This window comes from Canis aureus, chromosome 14, assembly GCF_053574225.1.
Source record: "Canis aureus isolate CA01 chromosome 14, VMU_Caureus_v.1.0, whole genome shotgun sequence".
Classification (NCBI taxonomy): domain Eukaryota; kingdom Metazoa; phylum Chordata; class Mammalia; order Carnivora; family Canidae; genus Canis; species Canis aureus.
In genome coordinates, this window is record NC_135624.1 from 28,398,819 (window position 1) to 28,426,108 (window position 27,290).

Here is a 27,290-nt window from a genome sequence, read left to right on the forward strand (position 1 = left end):
AAATGTTGAAATGGAATTAGAAGAATCAAAACCTGTAGGCACGTAGAAATAAAGAGCATTGAGGATGAGTGATTAGATTTTGCTGTGACTTCCAAGTTAGCACAACACACAGGGTAGATTATATTTGTCTACGTACGTCAAGGGTTGGCAGACTTTTCTATCAAGGGCTGGGTAGTAGTAAATGTTTTTGGCTTTGTAGGACACACAGTTTTGTCACCAGTCATCAGTTCTGCCTCTGTGTCCGGGAAGCAGACATAGCCAGTATTGTATATGAATGGGCATGGCTGAGTTCCAATAAAACTTTATTTGTAAGAACTGGCTGGAGGCCCGTAGGCTGTAGTTTGCTCCTTGGTCTAAATGAGGGAGAGAGACCTGTTTGTCATTGAAGAAGAAAAACTTCTGGATTATAAACACTGAGAAAATTTGTTACAAGATGTACTTTTTTTTTTAAGATTTTATTTTTAAGCTATCTCTACGCTTAACTCTGTGGGACTTACAACCTCGAGATCAAGAGTTGCATGCTCTACCGACTGAGCCAGCCAGCCAGACGCCCCAAGACATGGTCTTTAGATGAAGCTTGTTAAGCAGTGTACGGACAGTGCTTTTGTTGGGATTTTACGGAAAATTCGGAAGACCTTGACTCTGCTAGTTCTTTTACCATGTATCTAGGAAACGTTTATTGAGGCCTTGCTGTGTCTCGGCCTGTGATGTTGACCCGTAACGGAACCTAAAGGCACGTGCATTTTGGCAGGTGATTCCCAAGGAGTCACTCAGCAACAGTGTAGGGAGGTGAGCTTAGAGTGTTTTCTGTGTCGGATGCACTGCTCAATTCCCGAATTACACACAGGCCTTCATGCTAACTTAAGCGGCAGGCCTGGGCTCCAGGCCTCGCCCCGCGGCATCCTACCTCGCAGGATGGGTGGGAGTGTCACATGAGATCCTGTCTCTTAGACTGATAGCTGCAATTATTGGAACATTGTGGTCCTTGGGGCAGAACACAACCAGGTTTTGAAGCTTTGCTGTTCCACGGCTGTGTGACCTTGCTGTAGTTCCTAAGCCTCTCTGAACCTCACTGTCTATCTGCAAAGTTGGAACCTAGACACTGGTGAATCTCTGGTTCTTACCTCAGTGTGGTCAGCTGGTGTTTACTCTCTAAATGTGAGTTCCTCCCCCTGGGAAGGGGCGGGGGGAGCTCACCTCTCCTTTATCCCAGGAAACCGGGTCCTGACTTTTCCAGTTGGAGCCTGTGGTTGTGAGGATTTCAGCCCCCTTCTCCCTGGAGAATGCTCCGGGTAAGAAGGCTTGAGAAAACACTAGCTTGCGGAATTCCGAAGTTAATGAAGGGAACAGATTCCAGAAGGGTCTCTGCTTGACCTCCCACCCTTTATCCAGCCCCCCGTCATCCCTGAGCGAGTTTGAAGCCAATCAAAGGATTATAGTTACTGCATAAAACAAGCCTCACACAGTGGGGCAGGACCATAGCCTTGGCCCCTGAAATCTGGGCCAGGGTGAGTGACTTTGAGTCTCTTTCTGTGGTCCCTGGTTAACCTGAGAAGGGCACTGGGAGCAACCAGGGCGGGCAGGGCAGGCCCTCCTGGGAGAGGGAGAGCGTATTTGAAAAATGGGGGGATAATTGTCAGCTATAAAGGTGGGAGGGGGCTAAGGAACTGTGTGAGAAATTTGAAAGAAGACCCAGGTGCCTTAAAAAAAAAAAAAAAAAAAGGAAATTTTTTCCCATTATTCTGACTTGAGGACCCAAGAGGTGTATTCAGTTAGGACTCGTGGGGTAGGATAAAGAGGACAGGCTCGCGTTGACTGATGGAGTTTCCAGATGTGTTCTCTGCTTTTGGCTAATGGAAATTTCGGGGAAAAGTCTTTGGAGCCTGGAGCTGGGCAGTGAAGTGCCAGCACTGGGCTGGGAAATTGCTGTCATCATCGTCGTTGTCGATGAGCCACATTGGCCTGGGCTCAACCCGGGGCAGATGTGCCGATCGCTGTCCGTGTCCGTAGCCCTGGGACTGGGGTGCCCGGGGTGGACCTGCCAGGCGCTGCGTGGCGTTGGCTGCGAGCCGGTGCTCCAGTGTGCTCTGGTTGCTCTCTGGGAAGTGGATTATTTCTTCTGGTAGGTGTGGGCTGGGAGGCTTTGTCCCCTTTCTTTGTCTCGTCAAATTTCTGGCCATGCTGATAGTTGGTTCTGCAGGACATTGCTGGGGGTGGGGGTGGGGGTCTTTCCCTCCCATCCATCTATCTGCCAACGGGATCTATGACTCCACATGGGGTGGGGGTTCTGGGGAGGAGAGGGGATACCTGATTACCAGGAACTGCCCTGACCCTTCCCTCCCCCATGGAGGCTTATCTGGCTCCAACCAGAGCAGCTGCTCTGGTGAGCTCTCTGAGTCACTCCGAAATAGGGACTGGGGTTTAGAAGGACACATAAACAAATAAACATTAGCCAGGACAAGCTCTCAGCTTTCTGCTCACCCAGGGGCCCCGGAAAGTCTGTTGTTGCATTTTCAGAAAAGATGATGATGCTCATCATAAAGAGTTTCCTGATGGAGAAATGCTCATGGGAGGTTGTCAGGGAACGTTAGGAGATGAGGGTGAGGGGCCATATATATCCAGGGGTTTGCTGGCTGTGTGACCTCGGGTGGGACACTCTTCCTGGACCTTAGTCTCCTCCTACAGGGAGCTGGTTATTGTAGAAATTACATGACCTGAGCTGTAAAGTCTGGCCAGTTAAGAGTCCCCGCCTCTGAGGCTGACACATGGTAAACACCGAACTTAAGTCAGGTTTGGGAGTTAGGTTTGTGACTGTCTTGTCTTCCATTTGTTGAGTCAGCGCAGGCACTTCCTGGGGCTTCTCTGGGGCTCCAGCTCCTCATCTTTTGATGAGGTGGTGGTCCAGGCCTCCTGTCCCTCATGTGCTTGTTGAAAGGACCAAAGGAGACACCTCTGGGAAAGTACCTGAGAGCCAGACAGCATGGCTCTGTTAGATTGTGTGATGGCTGAGACTGACCTCCTGGCAGTGGGGTCTGGAGGTGGCCCAGGTGTGGGTTCAGGCACATTCCTCAAGGTGAAGGCCAGGCAGCTCTAGGGGTGTGTTCAAGGGTTGGGCAGCCCTGCCTCCCTCCGAAGCCACGCTGGGTGCTGGGCACACCGTGACGGCCACCAGCTCTCGGCTTTCCTCTCCCTCCCGCATCCTTCACACTGACTTGCCAGGCTCTCGAACCTGCTCAGTTTTGGGATGGTTTCTTTGCTTGATGTCCAGATCCGGGACACACAAACCAGAAGCCACAGAAGGTCATTTAACACCCCCCCCCCATACCTGTCACAGGATGAACAGGTGTTCACTGATGAGGCGGATGTGCTTTGGATCACTGCTTCTAAAGAAATAGTGGCCTAGAGATACACTGGAAGTCTGGGGGCTCTCTTCTCCCGTTCCATTTCCCTCACATCCCAGCAGTAACCCCCTCCTGAACGTACGATGCAGCAGGTCACGGCTTACCCTTTCCTTACAAATCTATTTGGATACCTTTTCTAACACCGTTTCATGCGTTTACAGATTCTTATGGTGGTGGCATCACGTAGGTATGTGTCGACTGCAGTTTGATCTTTTCACTCTGTTCTGCTTGTAAGCTACTGCTGCTTGTTCCTTCATGCTCCTCCTGGTGGATTTTGAGTTGTTTCCAGGTTTTTGCTACTGTAAACAGCACTGGGGGAAGCTTCCTTGCACACGCCTTCAGGTGCACGTGTGGGTGTCTCCAGGGGCATGATGCACGGGGACGCACACCATCCACCTTGTTGGGGTAGCCATGCTGCTGTCCACTTGGGGCCCTCTGTTTGCTGGGGGTCTCCCTGCGAGCTGAGGAAGCTCTTTGAGTGATGCTTGCCACTGGATCCCTATGTCTGGTCAGCAGTGCTTGGTACTGGCACCAGCCCATTACTTGTTGGATGGGGTGAATCCTGGGAGGAGATGAGGCCAGCATGGAGGGCAGGACCAGAGGCAGGGCGTAGAAGAAGCAGTGCCACGGCTGCCCCCTTCCGAAGCTTGGGCAGCAGAGAGAAAAGAATTGGGGATGGGGGGGGGGGGATTGGCGCTGAGCCAGGTGGAGGTGGCTGAGCCAGGATGGATGTCGCCAGGAAGGATGTCACCAGGCTGGGAACCCCTGGCGGCTGGCTCCTGGGGGGCTGGACGAGGCCACGTCTTTGCAAGAGTGGATAGCTGAGGATGAGCTGGGATCCCCATCGCGGGGAACAGGGTGTCACCATAACCACTGTGGGATTCACTCTCAGCCAGGAATGGGGTTGCCAGCAACGCATACATCTCAGGAGTGGTAAAGGAGAGTAGGAGGCCAGGCTGCAGCAGGGCCATTTGTGGATGGTGTGGAGAAGAAATTGCTAGAAGGAAGATCCATGCTGTGGGAAAGCTGAGACAAACAAAGAGAGTGAGAAAGGATTAAATACAAAGTTTGAGAGCTTCCTGCCCTTCCTCCCCCTTTTTTGCATCATTAGAAATGGAAAGTTTGAGTTTGGTAATGGGTAAATAATGTGTATGACTATGAAATAACCTGCTTTGTAGTTGGGTGCCCACGCCTCCCGCCTGCATACCTCGCTGGTGTGCCCAGCATCACTGTATCTGCTGGGGACGGGTTGGTTTCAGGGTACAGGGCTCTACGTGATACTGGGTAGGGGGGATGTCCAGGGGGAGCCTCACCTGGAGGAGAGAGCTCCTCCAGGGTATGCATTACTTAAGTGTCTGGAGGGTTGGCGGTTCTTAACAGCCCTGTACGGCCTTCACGTTCCATTCTTTGTTGAGCACCTACTACGTGCCAGGCCCCGTGCTGAGAAAGCCAGGCCCTGTGGCTTTGCCGGGTATGCATTTGCTTTCTTTTGGTATTTTTCATGGCTTCACCTTACTTAATCACTGTAGCAACAACCTCCCTGTCATGGAGGTGAGGAGCCGAAGGGCAGGTTAGGCTCCCACCCTGGGTTTAGATAGTCTGAGTCTTTTGTGTTACTTTTATGCAGCGGGAGTGTGGTGGCTTCAAGGGGCCTGGAGCTAGTCTAGGCCTTTTCATTTGCTAGATGAGTGGCCTTGGGCAAATTCCTTAACTTCTCTTGGCCTCAGCTTTCCCATCTGTTAAGTAGGGTCATGATAGTTTTTCTGTTGAGGTTGAGTGTTTGTGTCTTCCCCACATTTTTATGTTGAAGCCCTAAGCCCCAGTGATGGTATTCCATGGTATTTTTTTTTTTTTGTTGGGAGTTCAGCTTTTTATTGAACAGCTTATAAAAGTTTAGTCAAAGAGACCAAAGCTCATGTCATCATCAGACTCCTCAGATTCTTCTTTCTTTGCTTCCACTTTTTTCTCCTCAGCTGGGGCAGCAGTGGTGGAAGGAGCAGGACCTCCCGCTGGCACAGCGCCAGCTGCTGGGGCAGGTCCACCGGCTCCTACATTGCAGATGAGGCTCCCAATATTCACGTTGGCGAGGGCCTTTGCAAACAAACCCGGCCAGAAAGGCTCAACATTCACACCCGCTGCTTTAATGAGGGCATTGATCTTATCCTCCGTGACCATCACCTCGTCGTCGTGCAAGATGAGGGCTGAGTAGATGCAGGCGAGCTCCGAGACGGAGGCCATGGCGAGGGCGTGTGCCGAGCGTGGTGCTAGTCGCTGGCTGAAGTGAGGGCCTCATCCCAACGTGGCCTTAGCTTCCTTGGAAGGACCGAGCACCTTAGCGGCAGCTGGGGAAAGGAGTGGTTTTGTTTTTGTTTTTTTTTTAAAGATTCCACCCCTTTACTCTGCCTTGTAGGTATGACTCCATGCAGGCCACGCATGGGGCAGCAGGGGGCTACAGCTGCCCAGGAGAAGCTTCCACTATGTGACACTTTTTAGACTTTTTAAAAACATGTGGCCCAACCGTTTGCCATTTGAGAATTAACAGCAAATGATTCTATTTGTAATTTCTAACCCTCCCACTGCCTCCCCCCCAAAAAACTGTACATGAGTTTACAAACATATTAACATATAAATAATGAGAAGGGATGGTATCCTGGGGCTTTGGGAGGTGCTAAGGCTCAGATGAGGTCCTAAGGGTGTCCCCCACCCTCCCGCCCACAGTGAGACGAGTGTCTTTGTAAAGAGGAAGACAGAGGGATCTGTGTCTCTCCTTGTATGCTTACACACCAAGGGGAGCCCCCTTGAGCAGTGAGAAGGTGGCTTTCCACAAGCCAAGAAGCAGGCCCCCACCAAGGATAGAACCTGCTGGTGCTCCAAGCCTACAGAACTGTGAGAAATAAATGTTGGTTGTTGAAGCCACTGTCTGTGGCATTTCGTTGCAGCAGCCTCACCTATTTAAGACAGCCTCCATGTGAGAAGGGGTCCAGGTTTAAATGAGATACTACGTGAAGGCTTTAGCACAGCACCCAACACATGCTCAGTGTTAGATGAAGCCTGGCAGGCATTCTCACTATTTTATTTACAAGTGACCCCACGGTGGTTCAGAGCCAGTCACATAGTCACTTTGTGGCAGCTCCTGGGATGAGCTGGGTCCTTCTTCCTCCGTCAGGGAGTGCCTATCTTGCCCTGCCTTCGTGGACAGGCCATGTGTTCCCAGCATTCTTACAAAAAGCCTTGAGAGCCAGAGCAAGGCAGGGAAAAAAACTGCCTGGATGCTGCCTGCGGGCTGAATGAAGCCATTCCTGGGGTTTTGTTAGCTTTCTGGTTAGCACCAAAATAAACACCTCCAAATGGCTTTGAGGTTCCCAGTTGACATTGCATTTTGGATTCAGGCAGCCCTGGCATTTTGCATCTTATGAGGATGTAAAATGTTTAGAGAGCAACAAAAGTAATGGTGAAAGGGGGAAATTCAGGCTTGGGCAGAGCAGGCTGTACCCCCGTTGGTGTGATGAATGGGTGAGAAATGGCTTAGGGAAGCTTGTGACGTCCTGTGTTCCCAGGTGTTGGGATGAGAGGGGCATAAGCAGGTAAGGAGAAACTGCTTTGCTGTCTAGAGAAGCCCGCGCTCTCCTGATGCTTCCGTGGTATAACGTTGAGTCTCATTCCCATCCGCTCTGTCCGATGTTGAGGTGTTGGGTGTAGTGTCGTGGAGGGTGTGGCGTGGGTCGGCATTGGTGGCACCGTGCTTGTATATTAGTTACCCTTTAATGAATGGCTCTGACGGGCCAAGATTGAATAAACCTTTCAGCAACCCCAAGAGGTGAATGCTGTGTGACTCTCATCTCACTGGTGTGAAAACAGAGGCTCATACTGGTCCAGATACCCAGCTGGTGAGGCTGAAGCCGGGGTCCCAAGCTTCCCTGGGGCTCCTGACCACGTTCCCCAGGCTGCCTGCACCCTACCCCAGACGTGTTACAACCTATCACGGGAGATGCCAGGACTCTGGTCCCAGGCGGACAGAGGGGACCCTATGGGAGGCTGGATCTTCGCACCTGTTGGAATGGACACTAGCCTGCTATATTTGCAGTCTCCCCTGAAGTGACTCCAGAAGTCAACCCTTGTTGGGGTGGTGGGTGGTGGTGACAGGGGGTTACATCCCAGCTCTGTTGGTTTGCTGGGTGGACATGGGCCTGGTGGCCATCAGGGAGAAAGGGGGGCAGGGGTGGCAGGCAGGAAAAAACCTCCTGCAGACCATCCACACCCCACTGTGGATGGACTCCTGGATTATTACTCAGAGGCTCCAATGACCAGACTTGGGTCAGTAAGCCCGGGCTGCAGAGAGAGAGATGCGAAGTCTTTTTTTTTCCCACGAAGTTCTCACCATTTTAAAGGGCCCTGTTTCCTTAGTTACCTCTCTAGGGATGGTGGATGTGGGGTCTTCCCAGCCCGAGATCTGTGGGGGATGCGAGGAGGGGGTGGCAGGGCCTGGGTGGGGAGGGGTGAGGGCGGAGGGAAAGGAAGAGCAGGACAGGGGTGCGCGTTCCACACCCGGCTTCTTCCTCGTTTAACTTTAGCTTCTTCCTCGTTTAACTTTCTCCCTGACGGAGAACAAGGGGCCAATTCACGGGCATGAGAGGCCTCCCTCGCCTGGAGTCGGGTTCCTGCGCCTTCCAGTGACTAAGGAGGAAATTCCATCACGCATCATTCATGCCGTTCTCTATCTTCATCTTGTGGATGCCTCATCTTTCTGGAATTTGCCTTTTTCCTTTCTTTTTTTCTGGGTAGTACGTGGAGGCGACATGTGGTATGGCCCCGGAAAACACAGCCCGGCTTCGGTCTTGACACGTGGTCGTCTGCAGGCGTCACGTGCTGGGCACGGTGGGCATTCGGAGCGCCGGTGCTTCCTCTGGTCTTGGGGGCTCCGCGCCCACTTCTCAGCCCCCGGTGGGACCTCTGGTTAAACGCTCACATCACCTGGGACCTTGAGATTGGATCTCTCAGGACTGCCAGCTTTCTGGCATGCTTCCCTAGATGGAAGGGTCACCCCAGGTGTCTGTACCAGCGTGGCACTGGGGCCACGGTCACGAGGAGGTGAAGCACGCCGCCATCACCGGTGGGGACAGATGGGGACAGGGGACATACTGCACATTTTGACGGGCGCTTCCCACCTCTCCCGGGCCCCACCGACCTTGGCTTTAGAACCTGCCTCCTCTGGCTCCTGCGCAGGGCTGGTTGTCCTGTGCCCCTTGCTCATAGGCACTTACCTGCTGTTGGCTCCCGCCGTGTGGGTCTGTCTCTCCTATGAGCCTGGGAGCTTGTCCAGTGGGAGGAACAGGTTTGGGCTCACAGTGTATTTCAAAGCCCCTTTTTAAAAAAAATTTTTTCTGTTTATTTATTCATGAGAGACGGGGGGGGGGGGTGCAGAGACACAGGCAGAGGGAGAAGCAGGCTCCATGCAGGTAGCCCGATGTGGGACTCGATCCGGGGACCCCAGGACCACACCCTGGGCCAAAGGCAGGTGTTAATCTGCTGAGCCACCCAGGGATCCCCTCAAAGCCCTTTTTATGGGGCCAGCTCACGTTTGCTGCTGGATGAACTCTCAGGAGACTGGTTGAGATGCTTCTGAATTAAAGGGGGTGGGGTCACACAGGCCACTTTCCCCCTTTATGGATCAGCTGCTATTTATCATTCAGATAATCAATGAGCACATGTGTCTGCTGGGTTCTCAGGGTGGTTACTAGAAAGACAACACTTGCCCCTCCCCGAGTGGGGAAAACAGGAAAACAGTACAGCCGAGTGTTCGAAGTGACGTGTCTCTGAGTGAGAAGGCCTGAGTTTGAATCTTGGCTTTGTTACTTATTAGCATGTGACCCTGGACCACACACTTCCTTCAGCCTCAGTTTCTCTAGCTGCAGAACGGGAGCAACGCTGGTGTTCATGCCTGGAGATTATTTTAATGAACTAGTACATGCATAATGTTTAGTATATGTGGGAAGCTTCCTGGAGAGAGACCCAGGGACAACCGTTTTTTTATTAAAAGGTAAGTGGATAGGACGCACCTTTATTTTTTTACTTTTTATTTTTTTATAAGATTTTTATTTATTTATTCATGAGAGACACAGAGACACAGGCAGAGGGAGAAGCAGGCTCCTTGCAGGGAGCCCGATGCGGGACTTGATCCCAGGACCCCGGGATCACAACCTGAGCCAAAGGTGGATGCTCAACCACTGAACCACCCAGGTGCCCCAGGATGCACCTTTAAGAACTGGTACAGCTCTGCTGGGGGTGGCCAGTGTGGTCCTGAGTGGGCATGGTGGTGCAGGGCAGCGTGTGGGGTCCTGGAATGACGAGGCCTGCGGGTTGGGAAGCTGGGCTGTGGCAGCCCCTGCAGAGACACTGGGACTGGAGTGGGAACCAGAACTCCCTCTGGGAGGCAGTGACCAGCCTCCAGGAGCTGAGGGTCAGGAGGAAAATGGTGGGCCAAAGGCTTTTGGAACCAGGCAGAAGCAAGGCACTCATGCTCTTGTTCTTTTAGGACTGTCTGTACGTCAGACCTGTAGGTCCCACAAGGATCACCGTGGCCAAGATTTGGCAAGTGGGAGGTAGTTTTTCTGATGAGGCCAAGTGGAGAGGCTGTGCATGTAAGGGGTAAGCCCCAGGGAGTGGGGTGCAGGGGAGAGCCCCAGCACATCATGTTGACCCTCACCCTTGCCACATTAGGGCTGGAGGGACAGTTGCTTAATTAAGCCGGTCCACCCTCGACTCAGGAGAGGACGATTGGGGGGGTGGGGTGGACTTGGGGTGCGGTGATGAAAATATGCATCAGGAGGGGATGCTTAAAGCTTGTTTTTGTTCCTGAAAGAATTTACTCACCCTCTGTTTCCTGGGCAACTGAGCTTTGGTGTCCACGTCTGTAGACTGGGGGTAAGAAAGAACCTCTGTTCTGTGGGGCAGGTGTGATACCCCGAGCTGACATGGCCAAGCTTGTAGGAATCTGACCGAGAACGCTCATGCCTCCCTCTTAACTGTCTTCATTTGCTGGGAAATCTCTTATCAGATGGACAACTGCAAAGCCCACTCTAGTTGGATCAGTGCAATTAAATGACTTCCTGATGGTAATAATTAAATGAGTAGCTAATTATCAGAGCCGACGTTCATCTCGTGGTTAAGTCCTGGCCATCTGTTACATCGCTTAGTCCCTGCAGTCATCCTAGGAGAGGCAGTGCTGTCACTAGCCCCATTTCTACAAACAAAGAAAACCGAGGATCAGAGAGGTTGAGTATAATGTCTCATGTCACAGAGCTAAACGTGGCTGCTCTGGTGTCCCAGCCCCAGCAGTCTGACTCCAGAGCCTGTGCTGTTAAGCACTGAGGATTTGGGGAAGGAGTAGGAATGCAGACTTTTTCCTTCCCAGCCTCCCACAGATAGTCACTCCGACGGGCTTGTGCTCAGAGTCTGAGATAGGCCGAACCCTAGACACCCATCTCTTTGTCCACCTGCTCTGAACCATCGGTGACACAAGGGAGGCTGAACAGAAAGGACTCCTTTTTACTTCCAGCCTCTTCCTAGCTCCTCTTGGAAACTTTTCCATTTGCTGACAGCCGTGTCCCTTCGTTCTGGACATTGCTTTCTTGGCCTGTGTCATTTGAGTAGATGCAGGCACGTCTGTGTCGGGAGCTCTCACCAGGAATGCTGCAGCCAGGAGTGCTCCCGAGCGTGGTTTCTGTGACCCACGCAACAGAGCCTGGTGGCCGTGTGTCCCCACTCCCAGCACTTAACATTCTGGCTTTGCAGAGGCTCCATAGGGGTTCATGCTGGGCCATGTGTGACTGTGGCCAGTCCCACCTCTTTGGTGAAGATGGTGTTTCACTGAGGGATGGCAGCTGTTAAGTATGAGGCCCCATCGAGGCATTGCTTGCCATGGGGGTGGGGGGGGTGCCCCCCCCACCCCAGTAGCCCTGGAGCAGGAGTTAGCGAGAGCTATAAAGTGTGGGACTGGGGTCTGTAAAGAGACTGAGTGCCAGGCGCCCTCTGGGGCTCCTTACTTCTTACCATCACCACAACCCTGTGTATTCCCTCATTTGCAGGTGAGGAAACTGAGACCCACGGAGTAAAGACACAGCGCGCAGACCTAGAGCTTAACACCGGCTGTGTCTGAGAGCATGCTTGTCCTCCTCTGCCGTGCTCGGGGACGCTGACAGTGCCTCTAGGGACCAGGAGTCAGTGCTGCAGGTGACATTGTGGCTCCTTTCCGGTCTCTGACTACTCTTATCTTAGGCAAAGACAGAAGGAGCAGTCTTCCTTTCCATAAACTGTTTTAACCGAACCTCACCACAGGTTTATGGGTGGTGCTTGTCTCATAATGGATAAAGGATGGGTGAGGCTTGGTGTGGGCAGTCGGGGGATGGGGCTGGGGGCAGGGGCGGAACTGGCTTTTAGAGGAGACCTGGCTCTGAGTGCCCCTCGTTAGGTGAGCCTTCGGGCTGTCTCTTCTTCCTCAAGAGGAGTGAGCAGATCCCCCTGTTTAAAAATTCTGTGATCCTGGGACACCTGGGTGGTTCAGCAGTTGAGCGTCTGCCTTTGGCTCAGGGTAATCCTGGGGTCCAGGATCGAGGCCCACGTCAGGCTCCCCGCTTGGAGTCTGCTTCTCCCTCTGCCTGTGTCTCTGCCTCCCCCCCCCGCCCCGTCTCTCTCATGAATGAATAAATTAAAAAAAAATCTTAAAAAGAAATTCTGTGATCCTGCAGCTGGAGCATTTGGAGCTGGCATTGGGTTCACTGCAGTATCTATACTCACACACGGATCGGTTGAGCGGGGAGGACTGCTTGGTTTTCCTGAAGGTTGTCTAATCATGCTAGCTGGCTAAATTTTGGAGATACTTCCTGGGCATCTTGAATGGTTGACATGTGTTAACTCATGTAACCCATATGATTGCCCTACGTGATAGGTACTGTTATCACCACTCTGATTTTAAAGATGAACAAACTCGGACTCAAAGGAGTCGAGTGACCTGCCAAAGATCTCTCTGAGGGTAAGTGGCCATGAAGGGATTTGAACAAGGAGAAGCTGCCGAGGTCACGCAGGTGGGCCCTCTGCAGGGTGACGGCTCCGTGAGGCTGGAGCCCACTCTTCCCCCATGTAATCCCACAACCATCCTAGTGGAGAAGTTTGATGCATTGTGATGCACGAAGGAGGAAAGGCTTGTGCGTGGTTAAGGAATTTGCCTGAATGCTGCAGGTTGTACATGGTGGCATTAGGATTGAACTCAGGTCTGCCAACTCCAAATACAGGGTCACTGTTCCATCTTCTCCTCCCTTTCTTGCTAACTTCTGGGCTCAGCTCACGTCCCCCTGTCCAGCTGGCCTTTCTCTGCAGGTGTCCCCATCGTGCCTGTGCTTTCTTCTGGTTTGGAGAGTGTGCCTTACCCCTCAGCTCCGGCATGGCTTCCTCTTCACATCTGCTCCCAGTGCCTGGCATTCAAACCAGGATTCCCTCTGTAGCTCGGTGATCAGAAGATTCATCCACTGAGCCTGACCTGGCATGTGTCCTTTGGCACTGGGAAGCCATGGACCATCACAGTTCATGCTGGGCCATGTGTGACTGTGGCCAGTCCCACCTCTTTGGTGAAGATGGTGTTTCACTGAGTGATGGCAGCTGTTAAGTATGAGGCCCCATCAAGGCCTTGCTCGCCATGGGGGTGGGGGTGGGGTGCCACCCCTCCCCCAGTAGTCTATGCTCTGTGCCAGTTGTTGAGAGTTTCAGCCAGGTTCAGGGCCTCTGGAAGCTCTCCAGGCTGGAAGTGCTTCCTTCCGCTCTCACCCACTGTGCATGCTTCCTCCCCTTTCTGCTGTGGGAATGGAAGCCAGGTGACCACTGACTCCCCAGATCACCTGCTCAGCCACTCCAGGCCAGTGGAAGGTGTTGTCTTCCTGGGTGTTTCCCTCTTTTCAGCCTCCCTCAGACTTCTGCTCAGCTCCCACTTCCCAGCCCAGTTGAGTTGTATCTTTGTTCTCTCTAGAGCCTCGGCCGGCCTGTCCCAGTGAAGGGCTGGGCCTTGCCCACAGGGCTGCCCTGCTCTGTCTGTGTGAGGTGCCTGTCTGACCACCAGATCGTTCACCTTGAGGCAGCAGGGCGGTTTGCCACACAACCTTGCCCCCAAACCTCCCAACACTCGACAACAAAAAGACAAACAATCCGATACAAAAATGAGCAAAAGACCTCAATATCCCTTTCTCCAGAGGAAATATGCAAATGGCCCGCGAATGAAAAGATGCCTAACTTCATTTGTCATTAGGGAAATGTAAATCAAAGCCATGAGATTTCCCTTTATACCTGCTAGGATGGTTATAATCATAATTACAAAAGAGCAGAAAATAACTAGTGTTGGCCAGGATGTAGGGAAATTGGAGCCCTTGTGCCCCACTGATGGGAATGTAACAGGGTTAAGCCACTGGGGAATACAGCTTGGTGGTTTCTCACAGTTAGGTATAGAATCCTTCTATGACCTAGCGATTGCACTCTATAGAAGCATTGATTTGATCAAATACTGATTTTATTTATAAAAAGGAAGTATTGATAATCTGCTACAACATGGATGAACCTCAAGAACATTGAAAAAAGCTAGGCACAAAAGGTCATTTTGTAGGATTCCTACATTTCTACAAAATGCAGGAATTCCATTTTCAGGACATGTTCAGAATTAAGCCAGAATGCAGATCCTTGGTTGCTGGGGGTGGGAGGCAATGGGGCATAACTGCTTAATGGGGATGAGGTGTTATTTTGGGATGATGGAAATGGTTTGGAAGTAGAAGTGTTGTCCTCATTGCAGATGTACTAAATGCCGCTGAATTGTGTATATTAAAATGGTTACTTTTAGTTTTTGTTAGTTTCACTTCAACTAAAACACACATGCACAGCAGGTCCCCCTGAGGTAAAAAAGAGGAAATGTGGGGCACATGCTTTACACACTTTACGTCTGACTTTTGACCCCAGTGAATTCTATAGATGGAGTGGGCCCCATTATGTCCATTTTACAGGTGAGAAAGTAGAGGCTCAGTTAGGGCACACAGTTTAGAGAGGCACCCACAGATGTGGAACATGGGCTTATGTGAGCCTGACATGATCACTTTACTCTTCTTCGTGGGCAACACAAAAGGCTTTTGTTTTGCTTTGCTTTGCATCAGAGTGAACTCAACACTGTGCAGTCAAGAACTGTTCTCACTCAGCTCATGGATGCATGGCCTTGACTCCAAGCAGCTCAGCTTCGTATCCTTTGTGAGACACCTGCCCCTTACCTTCCACACATCCAAGTCCTTTGAAACCTGATGCACTCCGGCCGCCTGCCTACAGGATCTGTTTCCAACACACACTGCTCACCTCCTTCCCGAGGAGGCAAAGATCTATAGCTGAAAGAAAACAGAAGATGAAGGTTTGAGTCCCTGTCCTGCTGCGTGATTGTGGATGAATCTCATAAACCCACAGCACCTCAGTTTTTCCTAAATGTGTAGTGGGGGAGCAGGAGAACACTTAGGCATCTTCTCTGGGGTGGTTATGAGGACCAACTGTATCTGTGTCTGGGCTTTAAAGACGGAAAAGCACCATATGGACATGAAGGATGGGCAGGATCACTCCTTGAATCAAGGTCAACTTTCTTGCATACTCAGCATAGAACAGACCCAAGCAACAAAATCTAGCTCAGGGGCATGTGACTGGTGCTTAGTCTTGATTTGCTGCCTGGACAAGAGCATGAAAGAGCAGGAGGCAGTCCATGACCCGAATTGTGCACTTGGTCTAGGATTTAGACTTCTCGTTGTCCTTTGTGTGTGCTCAGCCCTGGACCAAACATATTGTGGGTGGTCAGGAAGCACTTGTGGGTTGACTTGCCTCTCTTCTCCATAACCAAGCTGGAGATGGACAATTTCATTCTGATCTTTGGCTTTTGGCTGCTTTTTTTCTTTCATTGTGGAAATTCTTGCAGGAAGACACGGGGAAGGAAGATGCAGATGCTCTGCTTTGTTCCCCCCTTCACCCTGCAGAGGTGTGTGATCTAGGGAGAGACAGGAGAACTGGCTTTCCCAATGGGAAGTTGTTTGGCTGTCGCCTTCACCTGGCCTTGTCAAGGTGGAAGACCTGCATTCTTTCTTCCCTGTGTCCTCTTCTTCTTGATTCTGTCACTTTTTTAGGAGCACTTAACTGAAGCTTTACAAGTGGGAGGTAAGAGGCGGTGCCTCTCCGTACAGGTCACCCTTGTGAGTATCATTTTGGTTCTGACAGCAGGTTGGATTGCCTTTTATTCTTCTGATTGAGGTGGCCAACAGCTGTAGATGTTGCTATGGATTCCCTCACTCTCAGTCAGTAACCTTGGACAAGGCAACCTGTATTAGGAGTCTCAGTTTTTACATCTGCAAAATGAGGGGAGAATGACACTTGGGGTCCCTCAAGTTCCTCTTGGCCCCAAAATGTCAAGATTCTGACAGTCTACAGTGGGTATGTTTGATAGCCACTAATTGCAAACATCTTTTGTCTTTCCTTTTTCTGCCTGAACTTTCATCTTGTGGGTACTCACCTATGTACCCACCCAGCCACCCGTCCACCCATCTGCCTACCCACCCATCCATTGACCCACCCACCCATCCATCTACCCACTCCATCCACCCACCCACTCACTCACCCACCCACTCACCCATCTACCCACCCACCCGTCCATTGACCCACCCACTCACCCCTCTACCCACCTACTCACCCATCTACCCACCCATCCATTGACCTACCCACTCACCCATCTATCTACCCATCAACCCACTCACTCACCCACCCACCCATCTGTTGACCCACCTACTCATCCATCTACGCACCCACCCACCCACCCATCCATTGACCCACCCACTCACCCCTCCACCCACCTATTCACCCATCTACCCCCCCATCCATTGACCTACCCACTCACCCATCTATCCACCCGTCGACCCACTCACCCACCCATCTGTTAACCCACCTACTCTCCCATCTATGCACCTACCCACCCACCCATCCATTGACCCACCTACCCACCTGCCCACGCATAACCTGCATTTACTGGGTAGCCCCTCTGGATCAGGCAGTATGCTAAGTCCTGAGGACACAGGAGGTCTTAAGAGCTCACAGCCATAAGTGAGACATAGATGTTGGAATAAAATAGGAAAATCAAATGTTATGGGTGTTACGATTCAGAAGGGCATAGACCGTGCTCGTAGCAACAAGGCAGGCCAGCAACCTCTCCTTAAGATGCCTTTAATGAGGACTATGGCTTGCCTTCTGCGACAGCTTCAGGACAGGCTTGTCTTGATGTGGGCGAGTGGTGTTGATGACCTCAAGAGGCCCCTTGTAGCCACAGGAATCTGTGATGTGGAGTTCTCAATTGCCGGCTTTGCTGGAGAAGAGAGAGAAAAGGAAAGAGGGAAGAAATAGTGGGGCCGGTCAGTCCTCCTGAACATTTATGTTTGTGGTCCCAAACCTCCGTTTCCTGGGGCTGCAGGCTGTGTGTGTGGGAGGCACACAGCAGCGGCCTGGCGGGCACCGCGCTCCTGCAGCCGCTCTGGGGACGCTGTCTGACGGCAGTGCCCTCCCTCTGCAGCGGTGGCGCCCGGCCGGGACAGGACTGCTCTGTGTCGGGTCAGTCAGCGTCCTGCAGCAAAGGGCAGAGCGGGGCCCGTGTTTCCGACAGCCCCGCCGCCCCTCAGAGCGCGCCAGTGCAGCAGTTCCGAGGGGGACGCTGGCATTTGCCCCACAAGGGAGATTGTGGACAAGGCAGCTTTTCTAATGAGCAGCCTCCGCTTGCCCTGTCGGAGATGAAAGGCTGTGTCTAGGAGCGGGTAATTTGGGGTTTTCCTGATGAAAGCAGTTGACGTTTGTTCGGACCTCATGCACACTGCAGCGCTGCCTTTCATCTCTGCTATCAGAGCATGGCCCGTCTTTGGCCTGCATCCGGGGCGGGCACTGCCACCGGAATTGGATTGGGCCAGTGGTAAAGCATAAAGGAAGCCGTAGAATGACCTTGAGGGTGAAGCGTGGAGGAGTGGAGACAGCAGAGGCCGGTTCTGACTTTCCCGGTGGAGGAGGCTTCCCGTTGGTACCAGAATGTGCATCATTGCACCTGGCAGTGCCGTGGAGAGAGGGTGCCCTTTGCAGCTGGACGGGGCTGGCTGAATGTGAAGGCGGGCTCTCCGCTCACTGAGTGGACACAGGGAGCCATTTATCCTCTCTGGCCTGTGTCCTCCTTTGTCAGTGGGCCTGATATTACCATAACTCTTGTGGCCTCCAGAACCGCTCTAATGCACTGTCCGGAATCCACAAGGCCCTCAGGAATGTTCGTCTGTTTCTGCTATCATTGATGAACTTGACCCAGCGCGCTGTGGGCCCTAGAAGACAGGAACTGGAGACTTGCATTATTCATCCACATTTCCCACACAGCACCTGGCACATAGTACATCCTCCGTAAACGGCTGGGTGATAGCTCAGTGGAGAAAGGAGACTTTGCTGATGCCACCCATATGGGTCATCCACCTTTTCTGGGGGTTGCAGGGATGAACAAAGGTTAAATAACTTGAATCTGAAATGTGCTAGTTATATAAACTTTGTTGTGTGCACGCATAACACAGCAAGCAAATGCTTAAGACTTGATTCATTCATGGAATCCCTGCCCAGTCCAGGCTAAACGCCCAAGAGATAAGTTGATTGTCCACTTGTAGCAACCCGGCCACTTGTCTGTCCAGTGTGGCCCTGAGTACCTCCGCTGATGCGGCACTTACTACCACCAGAAAGGTGGCATTGACGGTTCTAATGTACTTCCTTCCGCCGAGGCGTGGGCTGTCTCTCCCAGCCGTGTGGGTTCTGATCCTTGCGACCTTCCCGATGAAACAAACTCTTCCAGGTGACAGCTTCCCGGTTGATGGAGGCAGATGCCATGTCCCTTCTGAGTTGTCATCTCTTTGGGTTAACCACTTACCTAGCTGGGTGGCATTGGTTATGCGTCTTAATAATCTCCCTGAGCCTGTTTCCCCAGCTCTGGAGCACCATTTGAGGGTGAAGTTAAAGGAATAACGTGCAGGACATCTTGAGTGTGTATAGGCATCCACAGCCTCACGATATGATTGCATGTGAAGATCAGGACTGTGACCAACTCCCCATATAAACGGGAGCAGTAAAGTCTAAGGTAGTATTTTTGTGTGTACTTATTATTTTTAAAGATCTATTTCTTCTAGAGATAGGAGAGCGTGGGGGCTGAGCAGAGGGAGAGAGAGAGAATTCTCAAGCGGACTCCATGCTGAGCACTAAGCCTGACACTGGGCTTGATCTCACCATCCCGAGATCATGACCTGAGCCTAAACCAAGAGTCGGACGCCTAACCAACGGTGCCTGCCAGGCGCCCCCCGTGTGCTTATATTTTAAAGCCACCTGCCACCACACTTCAGGTAGCACTTGGGCCGCTGTAGAGTGTGCATTTTCTAGTGTGGCACCCTTTCAAAGCTGAGAAACTGAGTTCCTTGAGCTCCTCTTTGACGCTTTTTATTTCAAGAAATAGTGAGGTGACCTCTTCTACCCCATGGAAGTGATTCAGGTAGCAAATCCATTTCCTTTTCTAGTCTGGAGAGTTATTTAATTAGTGACACGGTTCTCAGTGTGTCTGGGTTTCAGGAGAGGGGGGCCTTTGGAGACTATTTGTTCCTCCTTCTGTGAAATGGGAGGGAGTTGTCCCCCACTCTGCCAAGCAGGTACCGCCCACGGGGACTGAGGCTCAGGGCAGTGAATGAGACACGATACTGAGAGGCCGTGTCAGGTGCTTTACCTCTCTGCCTGGCTTCTGCCCATCTGGTTAAGGTGTAGGTGGGTCTGTCCAGGCCAAGCAGTGTGGGCATTGTGGGCATCTCTATGCAGCGTGGAAGGAAAGTCTTCACCTGTAAACCCTCCATCTCATCCTCAGGCCTCCCTCCTGCACTGCCATGCACACCAGCAGGCGAGGGGTTCAGCATCTCATGCTGCCCGCTGGGAGAAGCAGCAGGCTGATAGCACTGCTGGCCTGATGCTGGACATGGAGCACCCTGTGTAGGCAGTGCTACCTCCAAACCCCCTGGCCCCATACATCCGCCCAGAACTCGGCTCAGCTCTGAAGCCACCTCATTTCTTGGTGTGCCCCCAACTCGTAGTTCATGCCTCAGCCACATAGGAATTGAGGGAGTCCTCTGTGTCTGTGTTCCTACAGACAGCTTGCGCAGGGAGACAGAAGTCATGTAACATGAAAATATGCACTAATAAACTCACTGGTAGCGTCCAGCCCACCCACATCTGACGATGATCAGTCATTTGCTGATGGCCAGACGTTGTGAACATTTGTCAGTCCAGGGCAAGAGTAGCAGAAACTCTTCACTGACCTCTGTTTGGTTCCCTCGCCCATTTTTGTGCAGCAAACTGCATGAGGCCCCAGGGTCACTGAAGGCGCAGGGCTGGTGGGCTACTCACAAGTCCATTTGTCCAGATGAAGACGTCTGTTCTGCTCCTGACTAGCTGTTGACCTTGCACAGGTTAAGTAACCTCTCTGTGCCTGGTTGCTTCATCTCCAAAACCGGACTCCCCTACCTTCTAGGGTGTTTATGAGCATCAAATGAGTTAATATATGTAAGGCTTAGAACAATGCTTCCTGGCATGTGGCAAACACCCGTTAAATGTCCGCTGTTGGTACTGGTGTGCCAAAAGGCTTTTACCACTCTTTGATTTCTCTGCCGGCCAAAAGTTAGTTGTGTCGGTAATTAAATATTGCATAACCTGAAGAAATTTGAGTATAAAGAGAGTCGCTGCATGAAAACTAAGTTTGGGACTTTGGAAAGAACGGATAACCTTGATTTGCTAAAAAGTTGTCACCGAACCACTTAGGGGGCAGAACAGCTGTAAAATAATAGAGGGGAAAAAACATAGTCAAACTATAAGAAGTCTGTATTCCATGTGCTTTGCAGAGGACGAACTTTTGCACTATTTTAAAGCAGTAGAAATCAGAAATCGTAGATACTGCACAGTGAGTGTGTATTTTTGCAAGAAAGACGAGTTGCATCTCCAGTCAGTGGCCCAAAGACAGACCCTGCCTTTCGATTGGCGGATACACGTGCGGCTATAGTATGTATGTAAGTATCTGTCCTGTTCACGGTTGTCTCCCTGGTTAGTGAGGTGACTTTGGGGGAGTTGGGTAATGGGGCTTTTTCTCCCTAAGGCAGAGCAGTGGCCAGAAACAGCACGTTTGCCTAGACTGCAGGGTCTCCCAGTGCAAGTACAGGTACTGTGGGCAGGCTTCTGGAGTTGCTCACACTGGCCTAGCACCTTCTGTGTGCCAGACACTGGTGCAGTGCCTGATACTCTAGGGCTAATACAGCTAACAGCCTGAGAAATGGACGTAGATCCCTGCCGTCCGGGGCCTCCCTGGCCAGGGAAGCAACTACAAAGGGAACCAGAGGGTAGATGTAGGGTACTGGTACTTACTACACTGTGGGGAGAGAGAAGCGGGTAGGGGTCCTGAGTACTGTGGTCAGGGAGGCCTGGGGGCTCTGGGGGAATCAGACCAGTTAACATGGAGGAAAGAACACAAAGATGATTCCATGCAAATCAAAAGAAAGTGATTTAGAAATAAAAGAATATAAAAAGGGACGGCTGGGTGGGTCAGTGGTTAAGCGTCTGCCTTCGGCTCAGGGTGTCATCCTGGAGTCCTGGGATCGAATCCCACATTGGGATCCCTGCATGGAGCCGCTTGTGTCTCTGCCTCTTTCTCTGTGTCTCTCATGGATAAATAAATAAAATCTTTTTAAAAATTTTAAAAGAATTAAGAGGCCTTCGGAAGATTAAGAAAGAAGTCCGGGAAGGTCTTATGTAAAATGATCCTTTTAATGATGAGGAGTGAAGGGAGCTTATATTTTGTGACAAAATATGTGGTAAGAAAAGCTTTGGCATTGGATTCGTTTTTTGTGTGACTAATACTTAGGGCAAGGGTTTTTTTTTAATTTTTATTTATTTTTAAAGATTTTATTTATTTATTCATGAGAGACACAGTGGCAGAGACACAGGCAGAGGGAGAAGCAGGCTCCATGCAGGGAGCCCGACGTGGGACTCGATCTTGGGTTTCCAGGATCACACCCTGGGCTGAAGGCGGCGCTAAACCGTTGAGCCACCTGGGCTGCCCTTTATTTTTATTTTTAAAAAAGATTTCATATATTTGTTTGACAGCGTAAGCAGAGGGAGCAGGAGAGGGAGGAGCAGGGAGCCCGATGTGAGGCTAGATCCCAGGACCCCAAGATCCTGACCTAAGCCAAAGGCAGACACTTAACCGACTGAGCCACCCAGGTGCCCCTAGAGCAGAGTTTAAAGTGACAACTTCGACGTGAGGTATAAGACAGACCTTATTTGTATTTATGATCATTTGTAATTAATGCATTAGGCATTTGTAATATATAAATGCTAAATCATTAAGTTCTGATTGTAAAATGTTTGATATTTATAGTTCTTTGTTTCTTGTAAAGTACCCACCCCCAGGAAAGGGGCTGGGACAAGTGACACGAGTGGCCCAAGATCACAGCCAAATGAGAGGTAGAGCTGAGGATCAAAAGCAGGTGCTGGCAGTTTGTCTTTTCAGGAGAAAGTCCCTCTTTCTCCAGGACACAGACCTGCCCCACTTACTGTAAATATCTGGACCTTATTTTAAGTGGCTTCGGGTCAAGTAGCTCTTCTCTGGGTCCTCTTCTCCACACCGTTCCTTTGGCTCAGGTCTTGCCCCTGCTCTTCCCTGCCTGGCCTGCGTCTCCCTGAGCCCTCTTATTCCCTTCGTGCCTGTGCTTATCTTAGTCCTTTATGCATCTGGCTCCCGGAACAAGGGACAATCCCTGCAGAAAGGGACTTTGCCTGTTGATATGGTGCGCCCCCCCCCCCCCCCCCCGCCAGCTCAGCGCTACCTGCACAGCAGGAAGAGGGAGGAGGCCAGTGGGCTTCTACAAGGCCTCCCCTCTCTCCTTCCCTCAAGACCTGGGGATAGAGCCAGTGGGATTCCAAGGGTGGATGGGGGCAGGCCAGGTGCACATGTTGGCAGAGCTGTTCCCCAGTGCAGCAGACAATCCAGCCCCTGTGCATTAGCCACGGGGTGCCCAGGCCTCAAAAGGAGTCCTAGGAGTGACAGGGATAGCAGACGCGGACACCTCCCCACCTTGCAGTTTATCAGCAACACGGATGGCCCCTAATGTGTGTGGGAAGCTGTGGAGGGCAGGGACAGGCAACCAGAGTGGCCCAAGGTCACAGCCGAGTGAGGATGGAGCCGGGAAGGAGAAGCAGGTAGTGGTGGTCGAGAAGCAGGAAGCAGGTCGGTGGTCGGAGAAGCAGCGGGCGGCATGAGATGCTGAACCCCTCGCCTGCTGGTGTGCATGGCAGTGCAGGAGGGAGGCCTGAGGATGAGATGGAGGGTTTACAGGTGAAGACTTTCCTTCCACTCTCTGATCTGCATAGAGATGCCCACAATGCCCACACTGCTTGGCCTGGACAGACCCACCTACACCTTAACCAGATGGGCAGAAGCCAGGCAGAGAGGTAAAGCACCTGACACGGCCTCTCAGTATCGTGTCTCATTCATTCACCTTCATGTCACAAGAAAAATAGCTACATCTGCTCCATGCCTCTAAGTTCCATCTTATTTCATGCTCAGAAGTGACTGTAAATCAGCTGGACCTTCCAGGCCGCTTTTACAGCTGGGGAAACTGAGGCAGGAAAGATTAAAGCTGGGATGTGAGGTCTGGGAATTGGTTTTGGTGTTCACTGAAGCTGGGATGTGAGGTCTGGGAGTTGGTTTTGGTGTTCACTTTCCATGCCGTGTTCAGACTGGGGCCTGGCACGGAGGATGGTTTTCGGGAGTCCTCAGAAGGCAATCCCGGTCCACGCCTGTGCCTCTGGCTGCCCCGGTTTGCAGGCCCTCCTGTTCTGTGCGCTGCTTCCCTGCAGGAAGACCTCGCCCCCACAGCACTCCACTTACTCAGGAACTGCTCAGAGCAACTCATCAGGAGCCCTGAGACCTGCAGCTTTTGGCCCAAAGGGCTATTTCCTCTGGTTCGATGGGCGGGAGGGAGGAGGGGGGGAGGAGGAGGAGGAGGAGGGTAGCATTGGAGGGCTCCCTGAGGAGGAAGACAGCTCTGCTGGAAACAACAGGCGGGAAGGTGAGGCCAGAGTCCTGGGGACTGTCAGGCGCCCCGGCGCGCGGGCTTCCCCTGGGTTGTATAATCAGCTGTCACTTCAGCATTTCCCTGCGTCAGGCTTCGCAAGTACAGATGGAACATTAAACAGTGACTTCTTTATAAATATTTAACTCCCACTGTTTAGGAACTGCTCGGGGCGGGAGACAAAATAAGATCTGCAGGCCGTCCGCTGTGTGGCCCTTGTGGCATTGGATCGCGAGGGTCAGAGTTTTGGGGGGCGGGTGGCAGCAGCTCTTCTAAAAGCCCTTTGGCTCTCAGCTGGCAGGGTCGTGCCCTCTGTTGAGGGGTGCATTCGGGGACACATATCTGCATGTTCATGGAGTTGTTCAGACCTAGCGCATACTGTTCTGGAAGCCACAGCTAACATGTCTGCACAGTGGCTGGGATTGGCATTGGTGGTATTACTGGCACGGCTCCATATAGAAGCCTTATTGAGATATAATTCACATACCCTACAAGTTACTGGCTTGAAGTGTACAATTCAGTGGTTTTAATAGGTCGGTGGAGTTGTGCAACCGTCCCACAATCTATTTTAGAACATTTTTATTACCCCAAAAAGAAACCTCGTATCCTTTAGCAGTCATCCCCCCCCCCCCCCATTTCTGCCAGTGTCTCTGGATTTGTCTGTCTCATGTATGTATTCTTGTTTTATATATGGGTCTTTTGTGTTGGCTGATTTCACTTGGCATAATATTTCCAAGTCTCTTCCATGAAACTTCTTGCATATATCAATGCTTCATTCTTTTTTTTTTTTTTAAACAGCCGAATACTATGTCGCTGTATGAATCCACCACACTTTGTGTCTCCATTCATTTGTTGACTCGGAGGCGGCCGACTCATTCAGAAACGAGTCTCTGCTGTTCTGGGAAGAGGTCTGGGAGGTTAACGTGAAGCCGGTGGTGGAGGTGGAGGTTGACATGTGCTCAGCTGGCGAGCCGCGAGCCGCTCAGCTTTTACTTAGCACTGAATGTACATGCCAGACACCGTAGGAGGCTTATCTGGTAGTTCCGACCGACAGTATCAGATTGTGGTATAATCTCTCGAAGAGATCTACACACGTCTCCTAGGCCGTCCTGCTGGGGGTTTTCTGGATAGGAGGACAGAAGGCTGAGTTTGTGTCCTAGGTCCGTTTCATGTGACATCACGGGGTGACTGTCCTTAGGAGAGAGAAGCAGGGAAGAGACGCACGCTCGGGCGATACGCCCTTTCTGCTGTCCCGCGTCTCTGCAGACACCTGTCCCCGTGGCACCCCTCCGCGTTCCTCGTCCCTGGCCGTCCCCGCTGCTTCAGCACTCATCTCAGCGGCTGACTCAGCGCGGGCCCGGTATCTGGCTTAGGCAGGAAACGTTAAAAAATGGGCACTCTTATCATTGCTGGTCATTTCCCGGTCATCTAGGGATGACTAATTGTAGTGGATGCTGCTGGTGTTCTTTCCCCGGTCCCCTTGACGGGACGGCACACTCACCTCCCAGCTGCTGAAGTTCACGCTGCCCCCTTCTCTGGAGATTTGTTGCCTTATCCAGGAAGTTGCTCACCCCCCCAGACCCCCCCCCACCGTTCCCCAGCTGCTGCTGACTTGGGTACAGCAGGCCAGCCACCCTCCCATGCCCCCCCCATGCTTCCAGGTGGGGTGAACTTTGTGGTGCCATTCATGCTCCAGAACTCCCGTGGGCTAGGGCTGAGGCTGGTGTCCCGCTGAGACCCCCTCCTTGCTGAGCCCCCTCTCAAGCTGGCCTGCGCCCCCCACTCCCTTTGTCCCGTGCACTCTCTCCAGCAGACAGGCCAACAAGAGTTCTCATCTCAAGGTCCTCTTTCTGGGGAGTGCACCCTCAGACCCTATCTGGTAACAGCGTCCCTTCCTGGGTCCCCTCTGATGACGCCGAATCTTGGAGATTGCCTGCTTGAGCTTCCTTCCTGGCTTGGCCCACTAAGTGTTGTGTTTTGTTGGATTTGGTTTCAAAGTCTTTTCAAACTAATCAGACCCTAGAAAAGGTCTGCACTGAATCACAGTCCTGGCACTGTCCCTCCTTTCCTCCCTCCCTCCCTCCTTCCTCTCTCTCCTCCTCCCTCCCCCCAATCCCATTCCCCTTCAGCGGCATCCTTTCCTGTGTCAGCAGTGACCTCAGCAGAAAAAGGCCTTGGGAAGGCACATGGGAGGTGCAGCAGGCTTGGTGCCGGACAGCCCAGCATCAAGGGCAAGCCCTACCACCAGCAACCGGGTGGTCAGTAGTATTTCTTCTCCAGGCCTTGCACTTTCTCATCTGAACCCTGGCCTGGTAATTTCTCTTACCCGCCACGGTTGTGAGGACTCAGATGACATGAATGGGTGTCCCGGGATAGTGACTGGTCTCAAGTCAGTGCTTGGTTCACAGGAGCTGCAAAAATGTCCCAAAGGACTTCATGCATTTGGGTCTTCAGCTTGCCAGCCCGCTGTCATCCATCCAGGCCCTATTCGGGTCTCATCGCTTTTGCTCACATTGTACCTTCTTCCTGGATTCCTCTTCCTTTTTTCTCTGAGCCCACTAAAGGCAGCCCTACAGATGCCATCTCCTGTAAAGCACCCTCGAGTACCTGACAGGTGGGATCATTCTTCCCAGCATGGCCATCCTTGCCAGGTAGTGGAGGATCTATAGGATTTCTCTGCTTCACGACTTCACTGCCTTCACGAGCGTGGTAGGCATGTGGAGGGCGTGTGTGTTCTAGCCGCATCCCTCACCAGCTGGGCGGCTGGGGCTGGGAAGCTGTGCCAGCTGCTTACCCATAGGACTCGGAACACGTTTTAGGTGCACTATCAGCGATGGTTTCCTGATAACCTGGCAGTTCTGAATTGGCCAGCAGTTGGAAGAATAAACAAGTACCAAACAAGCAGAGGAAATTCCATAAATGCAGAGCTGTTTGAGTTAACATCAAGCTAAGGGCTAGGGCGCCTGGGTGGCTCAGTGGTTGAGTGCCTGCCTTCGGCTCAGGGTGTGATCCCAGGGCTGGGGATCGAGTCCCACATCAGGCTCCCTTGCAGGGGGGCTGCTTCTCTCTCTGCCTGTGTCTATGCCTCTCTCTCTGTGTCTCTCATGAAAAAATAAATAAAAAAGCTAAGGGCTAAGCACTTTTAAGAGATTTTATATGTGGTCAGTGGGTGAACTAGACTGTTGCCCCTCTGGTCAACTTTCAAAAGGGGTCCAGGGGCCATCGGCTCCTGCCAGAGCTTGGACCCACAGAGCTGAGTTACAAGGGGGACATGAGGACCATCAAATTCCAGAAAATTGGGACTCCTCTTGATTCTGAGTTGTGGTTGTTGCTTGCAAGGATCCGCTGTGACGGAGTTCGCTCTATTACGTCCAGCACCGATGACTGCCACCGCCCCTTGGAGGCGACTCATCACTGCATCTCCCTTGTCTCCCTGGCCCTGCCTCCGACTCCGGCACTCTGTCCCCTCCCTTTGAAGGGACACAGTGCTACTCACAGCCTGGCCCTCTGCGGTGGCTGCGGACAGGGGCTGAGAATAAGCTTGTGCCCGCGGCCGCCCTCCAAATACAGCAGGGCTGGGTTGACCTTTAAATAGACGGGCCCTGGGCCACTCAGTTCCTGGAAGTTTGAAGAAAGTCAGCCTTTCAAGTGATGTGACTTCCAACCTCAGGAAAGATCCCTG

At 52.0% G+C, this 27,290-nt stretch overlaps 1 protein-coding gene and 1 pseudogene across 45 annotated transcripts in view; one reads left to right on the forward strand and one right to left on the reverse strand.

Annotated features, from left to right (window-relative positions):
• Window positions 1–27,290, forward strand: part of LOC144283315 (uncharacterized) — a 237,817-nt gene that overhangs the window by 76,191 nt on the left and 134,336 nt on the right. For 8 of the 45 annotated variants that reach the window (XR_013351791.1, XR_013351786.1, XR_013351787.1 and 5 more), the window contains exon 3: window positions 11,486–11,630. The exons of 36 other annotated variants lie outside the window; for them this stretch is intronic. The gene's annotated coding sequence lies outside the window, so the exon portion shown is untranslated. Of the gene's footprint in view, window positions 1–9,925; window positions 10,047–11,485; window positions 11,631–27,290 lie in introns of those variants that run through there. One more of the 45 variants, XR_013351799.1, reaches the window with a different exon arrangement.
• Window positions 5,243–5,753, reverse strand: LOC144282883 (large ribosomal subunit protein P1 pseudogene; annotated as a pseudogene).